Below are 12,011 nucleotides of genomic sequence, written 5' to 3'. Positions count from 1 at the left end.
CCCTCTGAAGAGTTACAAATGGTACAGTCTCCTCGAACCAGGAAGTAGCTAGAGCTAACAAACAGACAAATAAACAAAATATATATTTTTAAAAACATTCCGTTTCTTTTTTTCACCATTTCGCCCTCCACAGAATAAAAATTGGTACAGTCCTTAAAAAAAGTTTGGTTTCCTTTTTCGCCGTTTAAGTCACACAAAAAAATATTAAAAGCTCCCCCAAATTAAAAACTGCTGTGTCGTCATAAACACACTTCTACCGTATACAGGGATTAGCCAGGAAAGCTAATTAGCATGTCACAGCGATATAAATAGAATGTGTTGATTCTCTGTGGTTATTAAACACACCGCAGTGACATCATTGAATAATGATAACTTCTTATAAGTGTGTGTGATCTTAGAACCCCCCACATTCTAGTCGCGGAATGCTAATGGTCAAACCATCTAAAATATGGACAGACGGACCCCATGTCAGCATTTAAAATAGTACGGTCCTCAAACCAGGAAGTAAGTCAAACACAGTGTGCCACTTTGTCTTTTTTGGAACCTCATTCAATAATCTGGCCCCCTGCCCAAAAGATGAGAAAAATATAGAAAACAGTGACCCTGACCTTTTTCCCCGGCCCCCATTTAAGCTGACGAGTATATGCGATATTGCGAACGGGTAATGAAGTGTCTCCGTTCCAAAGCTGCCATTATTTTGAAGGTCAACGGATGGCTTCGCTTTCACTGAGACAATCACTCGTTGCGCCAGTTTTCTCAACACACGTGAGCGAGTTCTCCCATTTTTACTGAGGACATTATCACAAATGATGCCTTGGATGAGGTATCAGCTACATAAGCTGCTGCTGCTGCATTGGTGGCCACTCAGGCTTTGCAGGCAAATGAGAACGACACCATCTTGTGGACGCTCGAGCAGCCAGCAGGCCATGCCGGTTATACTAGTGCTCACCTGGCAAATATGTCAATAAATAACATCACTTTTTTCTTCTTTTTTTTTTTTTTTTTTGACATAGCAAAAAAATGGAATTTGAAAGCTTGGTGGTAAATCTCTGCAAAGACACAATGCCGAGAAATGAGGAAATGAAGAGGTGCTAGCGAGAAATGGCAGGGCCAGATTTATTGCTTCTTCTTCTTCTTCTTCTTCTTCTTGAAACAGACTCGTAAATGTTTTTGATGCCCCGCAAATAAATTACCCGCATCCGTGCGTGTGTGTGTTGTTGCTCAGCAAAGGATAAATAATGTGGCTAAAAAAAAGTTCAATCATTCCCAGTGTTTTAGATTTATGGATGGATGGGTTAGTTCTGTATACAGTACAGTACATAGTTTCAAGTTTGTCATTTTTATGTACCAGGTTCTAGGCCAACACGGTGCCTAGTGGTTAGCACAGCTGCCTCATGACCTTAATCATAAGTATGGTTATAGTTTTAAACTTCATTTAAAGTGTTTGAACCAGCAAAGTCTCAATGCTAGTTCTGTTATCCCAACAATAGTGTTTTACATTGTGTGTTAGCATTAAGCTAGCAGAGTTTGATCAGTCATGTGGCATTGCCTAAATACACAACATTCTTAATTCTCCACTTTTTATGTTTAAACTTGGCCTCTTTTTTTTTTTTTTTAAATTGTTTACTGTTTTCTGGCTGTTGGGAAGCCCTCAGATTTTTTTTTTGCTAGCAACATACAAAATTATCAACCGGGTGACATGTCGTATCTTAAAAAACTAAGTTGGGTCACCCACAAATCATCGTATTTCTATTTCCAGTATATCCTATGAGGCAAGCCATCCATATTATTGTATTTCAAAGTAAAAATACCTCGTATTTCCGTTTCAAAGCAAACACGTGTTATCTAGCAATAGAAACACTAACAGTGGTACTCCTGTGTGGAATTTTTGCACTCTTGAACGTCCTCCCCCTCGCTTCCCACATGCACGAGGTCAAGCGACTTCCCTGTAAAGCTGCTCATTAGAACACACGGGACGCCGAACCACGCGCATGCACACGTGGATTTAAAAAAAATAAATAAATAAATCAATGCAGATTGGCCGTTCCCGAGATGTATTCATTAAATGTGAGTTTGTGTCGGCGGAGAGGTTTCCTCGAGAGAAAAACTGAAGTGAATACAGTAGCAACAACGAAAAAGCAATTTGTTCCTCGGCATTGTGAGGAAGCGCTCATCTGCATCAAGCATTTGTCATGTATAGATCCATTTTTTTTGTCTTTTTTTTTTTTTTTTTTAGCATTTGCTTTCAGCTCTTTTGTCTCGCATAGGCACGTTTTTGGTGACAATTTAGAAGCTTTTTTTTTTTTTTTTTTTATAACCAAAAACATCTGAGAAACATAACATGTTGTTTGGGTTACTTGAAAAGAAGCTCGAAATAAGTTAATAATTGATGGTGTCCAGACAATGAAACAAAATGCAAAATACTGCATCAAATAGGTCAAGCGAGCGTCACTTTGTCGACCGCTGCCGCGGTGTCAGCGTTTGGCGATGAAAGATTCATGCGAAGTCCTACTCACCGTAATTAAACTGTATTGACTTAATTACCTCTACGCCTGACAGGGTAATCAAACAGATCGGGTTCAGGGGCGGCACGAGCTAACCTTTCCCTGAGGTGTCTGTTACGCTACGTGGCCTTGGGCATAGCATTACTGCCTGTCTGTCATTGCTTGCATGATTTCTTTTCCAGGCTCCTTTGGAATCGTTGTGTTTATTCTTAATCTTCTGGAAGATTGAATAGGAAGTCGGCCATTTTTGTTTGAATTGCCATTTTGGGCCTTATTCCACAGGCTTGATAATAGAATATACATAGAAATAAAATGTACCATATTACTCTGCGACCAAGGCAGCATCACAGCAACTTAAAAGTCCTTGTAAAGTGGAAATAAAATGTCTTGTAAATTTAACACACCACTGAGTAGTGTTGTGAATAAGCCTGCCAAGTTTGACTGAAAAAAAAAATGACCAAGTATATAAAATGAAGCTCCACAGGCTGAATAACATCTGCTGTTTCTTTCCCTGAAGCATCTTTGTTATGTAGAGCCCCACATAACACAAAAACGAGTGAGCGGGTGACTTATTGGAAGCCACCAGTTTGTAGGTTAACAAGCTAGGGGGCTAGCTGGCCTCGTTAGCCTGATAGCTAGCCTTGCTAGCCCGCTATCTTGCTAGTATGGACTGCCAACTGATGTTGGCATCATTGAATAAGGATAAGGTGTTGTAGTATGTGTGGATCCACATAACGAAGTCAGGTTAGAGTGGCTAGCAAGGCCAGTTAGCTTGCAAACGATGAATTGGTGTCAATGTCGTCCAATAGATTTTTAGACTAGAGGGCTAGGTGGCCTCGCTAACCAGCAGAACCCTGACTGGCGTTGGCCAATAAGTTTTGTGTTGTGTTTGGGTTCGTGTTCGGCAAACAGGCGGACCAGAGGCCGGGTCATCTGGAATGATGGCACTCTGTACATATATGGGGAGGGCCGATTAATGGCAAAAAACCCAAGTGCTTACTACGGCTTGATTTTAGCCATACCCAAAAAATACAGTCAACTGAAAAAGTGAACAGGGTCTTATCTTCTAACTCATTCACTCCCAGACATTTTCAGTGAAGCATCCCCCCTTCGCTCACGGCTGTTTTACTGGAGTTGACTGATTTTGCAAGGCCCACAGAATATTGTGTTCTATTGCTATAAAAAGATGGAATCTATGAAAAGAAAGATTAGTGTCTCTTCTTTCATCAGGGAAAAAAAACCTATATTTGTATCTGTTTTAGGGGTGGGAGAAAAAATCGATATCGCAATATATTGTTGCGCCCTCTGTTGCAATAAATTATCGATACACTGATGGTAGATATCGATATAATGTGTCCAGTTGTGCAGTGTTATGTTATAAATGTTTATGCACTTTAATTTGTCTCACTTTACAATGTTTACAGTTAAAAGGCTCAGAGGCAGTGAGGCACTATGCAGAACTTTGTACATTGTACAAATTTTGGCATTGAATAAATGCATAATTAGACATTTTCCTTTTTATGGGCATTTGTTGGCTCTTTCAGTCACATATCGTGATATATTGCTATTTTTTTTGACAGTATATTAAAAATCGAAGATATCGTGATATTATCAATATCGTGAGCCAAATATCGCCACAGTATCGAATCGTGGTTTACCCGTTTCGTCCCACCCCTAATCTGTTTCCATTTTGCAACAATTAGCATTAGAATATAGCTAGGTTTCATCGATATTCAGATTGTTGGTGAAAACACGGGCAAAAAGAACTTGTTGCAACATGACCCTGGCGGACTCTTCTGCCACCTCCTGGCCGTTTTTTGTAATAACTACCATTGCTTTAAGCCACCTCTGTAGGTCAGAAGCTGCATCAAAACCTTCTGTAAACTCTTGCATAAAAAAACATATAAAACGTGAAAACACGTTATTGGGAGGCAAGGACAAAGTATTAAAAGAAAAACGTATTTACACGTTTTTGGGTTTGAATGAGTTAATGTATTTAGGAACAAATCACTTTACAGGGTACCACATGATAAAGACAAGAAATCCTACAAAAACCCAGTGGACACAAACGTGACTTTCTAAAAAGCATCATAGCTAATATCAACGCGAAGAACAAGAGTGTTGCCCTGAAAGAGGTCCAACAACTCCCCCACGGGTGACGCAAGTCAGCCCCGCCAAGGCAGCCCTCCTTGGCCCAACAAGCCCATCTACTGTATGCAACACGGGTTCAAAAGGGAAATGATGATGATGAGACGTATCAAAATGACTTGTTGCTGTCAACCGGCGGGGACAGATGGCGGTCCTTGGATCATGGCAGCCACGTTAACCTTCCAGCGGAGGGATCACAAGCTTACGTTGTGTGGGCCAGTTGGGTCACGGATCCCAAAATACCTTTTCTGCTTTTCCTCTACAGAGACGTGGGGAGACAAACAGAATTGAAGCTGCAAGCGTTTCAAGCCCCATTGTTCATGGCGAATCTTCAAAACGATCATTTTTGTGCCTTGCTCCACTTTTGAAGCTTTCAAACCTCGAGGTGCAAGAAGGCCCCCGTAGAAGAACAAACCTCCAGTCGGGCTTGTCTTGTCTGTAAATTTACAGTCGGCGTTAAAAACCTCATCTCCCGCTGGCTGGCTCGAATGAAGTCTCGTAGCGCAAAGACCATATATCGCAACGAACACCACAAAAAAAAACCTTTCCAGGAAGAGACGCTCACGTACAGAATGTCAAACTCGCGGAACCCGGAGCGGCTGGCGTACACCCAAACAAATTCACGGCGAGGCACTGTGCGTACTATGGCATCTATTTTTAAGGAAGGGAGTATTCAGCAAAAGATGACTTCATCGGATGAGCATTTTGAATGAGACAACTGCCCACGGGTGTAGGAAGCTGAGAATCTGTCCTACTGTTTAGCAACCACAGGCGCTTCGTTCTCAGCTGTTGAGTGGTTGTACCTAAACTATATGGTACATACCGAACTGGATACTATTTGATTTCGCCACAGGCATCTAGGCATCTTTTGTTGATGTCCTAAGAAAACTATGTATCGTGATCATCAGCCAGAGCGTTGTACACAGTGTGTTTATTTAAATAAAATACAAATGATCAGATCGGTTCCAGCACCTCCGCGACCCTTTGTGAGGAGTGAGCGGTTAAGAAAATGGATGGATGGATGGATGGATGGATGGATGGACAAAAATATGTGAGAAGATTGAGACATTCAATAATCTTTCTCGTCAACAAAAATGAGGCTGAACTCGAAATACTTCCTGTTTTCATTTCTTTCAAATCTATACAGTTAAAAACAATAATGTGCTGTCATCTAGTGGCCAACAGTGGAATTACACCCAAAATAAACCGAACAAAATTGAGGTAACTGGACAAAAAAAAATCCGCAAAATAGCAAACATGGAACCTGCGATTGAGTTGGGTTTACTGTAATGAAAACCAACAGAATGCACAAGTCGTAAGGTAAAGTCGGCCATTTTGGGTGAATTGCATGGACATTTACCTTAACACTTTGTTACATATACCATCCAATGTGGTTGAAATGACACGTTGAATGATAATTTTGAGGAGTTGCCATGAAAAAGGGGGTTTGAGGGCCCCTGGAATAGGAAACAAACCCAGCCCTAACGATCGGAAATTTGGTGGACATATCTATCATAAGAAACTGCATCGAAAGGTCTCAAGTAGCCAAGGAGGATTTTTATGTTATGGGCAAATTCCAAGACTTCTTACTTTGACAAACTCTTTGTGAATTTGCTTGTCGGAAGCAAATACCCAAGACCTGTGGCTGTATCCAGTGTCTAATTTTGACACCCAATTTGACTGTTAAACATTCTGCACGTAGTTTATTACTACAAAGTAATGGTGATGGTCATTGGTTGTTGCGCTACCACGTTGAACCGAATATGCAGGAGAATGTTAAGTGAGCATTAAGCACAAAGATGACTGATGCAACTGATCTCAACATAAGTCACAGACGAATCCCGTCGAGGATTAGGCTCTGCATACCAACGAAGGACCTCGGTTGCGATGCGTCCCTTTTGTCAAGTTGTGAGTTAACATCAAACAAGCGCGGCTTTTTACATTGACGCTGGAAATCTGTTTGAGATGCAGCGGAGAGTTCAACTAAGTCCTCGACATGATGAAGTGTCGCTCTGTGATGAGCGGCAATGAGAATGAGCTCCCTCTGTCCTCGGTTTGTTTGAAAACCCTGAAGCCAGTGGCCCCGTCGTCAGTCGCCCGCCTATCTTAAATCACAACACCCAATTTGACGCAGTGCACAGCAATGCAAACACAAAATGATTGATCAGGTCATCAAGCTGCAGTACATTAATCCCTTCTTTTTCTTCAGTTGGTTTGTTCCATCCCAAGGACAGACATCACGAATGAGCGGCGACTTAATTGACACCCGAGCAGCTAGCGTGGCATTTAAAGAGTGACACGTCCTATAACCTTGAAGGAACAGCAAGTAAAGTGATATGACATCACCGCCCGGGCACTGATCATGATTGAACATATCAGTATAGTATTATTAGATGACTTAATGAAGTTGTCAGCTAGCCAAGGATAGCGCCAGCGCGTACTTAGGGCCTATAAATGTCTGGCTGTTTCCCAGTTTCGTAAGAAAATATGACCAAGTCCAAGCGCGTCCAATAACACCTTGCCACGCTTGATGAACGCAAAGTGTTCCTGTGATCGCTCCTGGGAGAGAGAATATCAACACCATTAATGTTATCGATTGCTACTCACCATATAGATGTCTTTGTCAATCAAAATAGAACAATACTGTGTCTTGATCTATCAATAATTGGTCATTTTCCTGCTATGCTAAAGATCTCCTCATTGCTAAGTGTGGGATGTTATTTTTTTTATTATTTTTTATCGTCTTTAGAGTTTTAATTGAGCACGGCCGTAGGCCACGTTTGCTAGCTATAACTAGCTAACAGGAAAAGAGCAGACAAAACAAACACTATATTAACCATTAACATGGACATGTAAATTACGATATGTCAAGAATATTTGCATTAACAGTGGGAAACGTTTTAAACGCTTAGCATATGAATGGACAACTGTGTTGTGGTCCTGTTAGCTGGCCCAATTAAGCTAACAGGTAAAAGCAAAAAATAGTCATATTAAACTATAAAAAACAACAACTTTATTTTAGTTTTGTAAAGAATACACAATTATTATATGTATCTTTTCATACATTTTATTGTATGCTCAAAATGAAAACAGTTAATAAAATGGCCTAAAATATTTAATAATTTCCATCAGGCACATAAATGGGCAACCTCTGCTGCAGCTCTTGAGCGGGATAGGTTAAGAGGTAAGAGCAGAAAATAAAAGCAGCCAAATTGTTTTATTAAGCCATAAAAAACTTTATGTAAAGCACACAATGGTCATAAGAGTCTGTCTATGCATGAATATACTGTATATTATTTTAAAACCGTTTCAATGAGGCACCTGAATGGACCACCTATTGTCGACGTTTGTTTGCTAGCAAGCTCTAGCTAACAGATAAGACAACAACATAACAAGAAAAAATAGAAACCTGTTGTTATTAAAGGATAGAAGTATTTTGCTCGAAATCATCACCTAAATAAATGTCTAGAATGTCTAAAGATATAGCCAAAAAGATGGTCATATTTAGTCAGTACATAATTGTCCGACCTGTGCTAATGGGTTTCTGTTTGCTAGTAAAAGCAGAACATAAGTAGTTGTGACGCACTGTTGTCAGATTAAAAACATTTTATTTTTCACGCATGTATAAAAATACAAAATAGTCTACACATTTACCCCAAAGTTTATCAAGCCTCTTTTCAATGTTTAGTACCATTAGCATTGTGTATCATTCTTTTATACTTCAGTTTTGCCATTCTGGGCTTATTACACAGCAGGCAGCCGCAATGGGAATCCAAATAAATAGAACCTTTTTTTTCTCTCCAATTAGGACTCACAGTCCTGGATGTATTATGCAAACACAAGCGGCAGCACTGAGCCATGATCAATTGTGTGTATGTGTTTCGGCGTAGCCGCCAACACAAAACTACAGCCAGTGCCATGAGGACATGTCTACCCTTGCTTTGATTGATGTCTGTGGCGAGTGATCAACACGTAGATGACATAAAAAGAGGCCCTCGGTGGGATTTCAAGTGGGATTTTGTGGTAGCATTATTACAGGCTGTGTGTGCGTTGTGTTGTTATGTGTATTTTTGACTTGTAGGGGTGCTGCTGGCAGTGTCAGAGGTGAACAGGTGTTTGTTGCTGGATGAATGAAGAGGTGACACGGATTTATGACTCTGGGCTATGGCGGGCCATTAAACTGAAGGCCTCTGCTGCCCACTGTGGGCGAGTGGGTGCTTTGTGTGCGGACCTTGACATGGCCGGCATCTATTAATAGCCACGGGAGAAGGAAAGAAAGAGAGAGAAAAACTAATAAGCTGGTGCAATCCGTGTATTTCCTCACGATTGTTGAACACACACTAGTGTGCACACAGGCACTGGCGCGCGTTCGTTATGCTCGCAGTTGGTGGTCTCGCTGCTGTGAGGGAGGACTGGACCTTCCCCAAATTTCAATATAACAAATCACACTTTTTTTTTCAACACTTTTTTTTTTCTTTTTCTTTTTTCTTTTTTCTTTTTTTTAAGTGCATGATTCTCTTAACGATGATGCACTGGGAAACAGGCGGGAGAGTGGGAGACAAAAGAATGTTTGCAGTTTTTTTTAGTTTTTTTTTTCTTTTTGTTTTTTTTGCTATTGTTGCAGTTTTCTATTTATGAAGAATCAGTCCACATTTTGTCTTCACTGAAACTAAAATGGCCTACGTATTTTGGACATATTGTCAGTCCTTAAGCGATATAATATCTACCCGGTTTCGTGTCATATGGTGGAACTGGTGTCTGGGCTGGTTTTTATTAAATTTTTTCTGAACTTTAAATGTCTTTTTCACATGGACTTTGCCTTCCCAAAATGGCCATTTTTTTTTGTATCCTGTTATGGATATGGATATGGATATATTGATATCACGATAAATTGTGATACTGTGTCTCATTATAGATTATCGATACACCTACGCAAGTATCGCAATATTTGTAGTTAATATTCAGCCACTATAACGGCTCCACTGTTCATGACTTATTGAGCAGTTACTTGCCGGGCCACTAGGGGGAGTGCCTAATAAGAGGGGCGGGAAAATCGACGGAAGTCTTCAAGTGAAGAAGATTCATGAGCTTATATTTTTATATATATATCCATCCATCCATCCATTTTCTTGACCGCTTATTCCTCACAAGGGTCGCGGGGGCTGCTGGCGCCTATCTCAGCTGGCTCTGGGCAGTAGGCGGGGGACACCCTGGACTGGTTGCCAACCAATCGCAGGGCACACAGAGACGAACAACCATCCACACTCACAAGCACACCTAGGGACAATTTGGAGCGCCCAATTAACCTGCCATGCATGTCTTTGGAATGTGGGAGGAGACCGGAGTACCCGGAGAAGACCCACGCGGGCACGGGGAGAACATGCAAACTCCACCCAGGAAGGTCCGAGCCTGGACTCGAACCGGAGACCTCAGAACTGGGAAGCGGACGTGCTAACCACTCGTCTACAGTGCCGCCCATATATATATATATATATATATATATATATATATATATATATATATATATATATATATATATATATATATATATATATATATATATATATATATATATATATATATATATATATATATATATATATATATGCACATTTATATATTCTATTATGGATTTATATTTGTATTTTTTATTATTATTAATTTATGTATTTATTTTATTTTTATTTATTATTTATATTATTATTATTATTATTATTATTATTATTATTACCTTATGATTAGTTTTATCGTAGATGATCGTGGATTTATTACCTGAGAAATATATCGATAATCGTGGTAGCGTCATATCGTGAGATAATCGTTATCGTGAGCCTGATTTCGCATCGTATTGTGAGGTGCCCAGAGGTTCCCACCCCTACTTACCATTGGGGCTAATTCGGAGTTTGTCAAAATATGAGCTCTGGAATTTGCCCGAAAAGACAGCTTAAAACCAAAATGGTCAGCCAATTCATTTTAATGAAAATGATGATGACAGTCAGGTGTGTTTGCCTGTGGGGTTAGTATATTTCATTTCAGGAAGGGGAGCATGCATTTATTTATTAACCACAACATCCCCTTGCCATGTGTTAACGTGTCGAGTGCGGAGACTAAACAGTAGCGCGTCGGTGTGGCATTGTCACAAGTCCCTAACAGTAGCGAGCTGATTGACTGTAGCAGCTGCCTCATCCCTGAGCTGTCAGAGCAAGCCCAAGTTAATGTGGACACAGCATGACGTCAAAATTTGATGAGCATTTGGAGGATTGCATTTGAACTCATTTGCTCCCAATAACGTGTAAATACGTTTTTTTTAATGTTGTAAGTGTCCCAAAGACGTATTTATACGTTTTTGTTTGTTTGTTTGTTTGTTTTTTATGCTAGAGCATACAGAAGGCTTTGATGCAGCCTCTCAACTGCAAAGAACGGTTGCAGAAATGGCAGTTATTACACAAACGGCCAGCAGGTGGCAGCAGAGCAAAGGAGATCAACCAGGGCAATCTAGAAAAAAAGCTCAATTACTTACAATTTTAAATAGATTTGTGAAAACTGATGAAACGTAGCTCTCTTCTAATGCTAATTGCTGCAAAGAAGAGACTTTAATCTTTCTTTTGGTAGGTTCACCAAATCCAGTAAAACAGCCGGGAGCGATCGGGATTGCTTCTGTGAAAACGGCTGGGAGTGAATGAGTTAAGGAGGGAGGCCTCTAGATAGTGAGAAAAAAATGTGCCTTTGGAAAAATATGGAAAAATATCAGGGAACCGTTTATGAAATTTAAAAAGAAGTCGGCCATTTTGGTCTGAAGCGGCCATTTTGGCAGTGATTTCGAAGCCGTTTCTTAATTGCCGTTCTTGTCCATTCTTACATCCTTGTGATCTCGTGAATTTTCTCAATCCAATTTTCTTCAGAAGACCGTACTTGGCGAGTTCACAAGAGCGCCGTAGAGGATGTAAATGCGCGCTCGTCGCTGTTTGCAACTTGAATTAGTTAAATTTGAGTGCAATCCTCTGAATCTAAAGCATGTTGCATTACATCGGTACACAACATAACCAGCTAACTTATTTCCAATCTTCACGCAGGCTTCATGACTTGCTGCCAGTCCAACGGCAACGTGCCCTGCCCAAACTGTAAGTAATCAACTGAACTCTGGAACCTTCCAGAAGCACATGTACACGCATTCAAATCACATGTGCCTGGCCAAGCGACAGAGGCAAAGCCCCCGTACAGCCCATATGTGATTTGCCATTAAGGTGTTGCAGAGGCGGTCGGACGGAACGACGCGTGACACCCGCACTGCGCCTTTAACCTTCAAGCGTGCGCGCAGTTAAGGCCCGGTATTTGTGCGGCAAAGCCCGCCTTTAATCA

At 40.7% G+C, this 12,011-nt stretch overlaps 1 protein-coding gene across 4 annotated transcripts in view; it reads left to right on the top strand.

Moving 5' to 3' along the window:
• Window positions 1-12,011, top strand: part of kcnb2b (potassium voltage-gated channel subfamily B member 2b) — a 118,013-nt gene that overhangs the window by 47,560 nt on the left and 58,442 nt on the right. For all 4 annotated transcript variants that reach the window (XM_077508818.1, XM_077508819.1, XM_077508821.1 and 1 more), the window contains one exon: window positions 11,726-11,773. The gene's annotated coding sequence lies outside the window, so the exon portion shown is untranslated. The remainder of the gene's footprint in view (window positions 1-11,725; window positions 11,774-12,011) is intronic.

Source organism: Festucalex cinctus, chromosome 20, assembly GCF_051991245.1.
Source record: "Festucalex cinctus isolate MCC-2025b chromosome 20, RoL_Fcin_1.0, whole genome shotgun sequence".
NCBI classification, from domain to species: Eukaryota; Metazoa; Chordata; class Actinopteri; order Syngnathiformes; family Syngnathidae; genus Festucalex; species Festucalex cinctus.
This window is presented reverse-complemented; position numbering and strand designations above follow the sequence as displayed.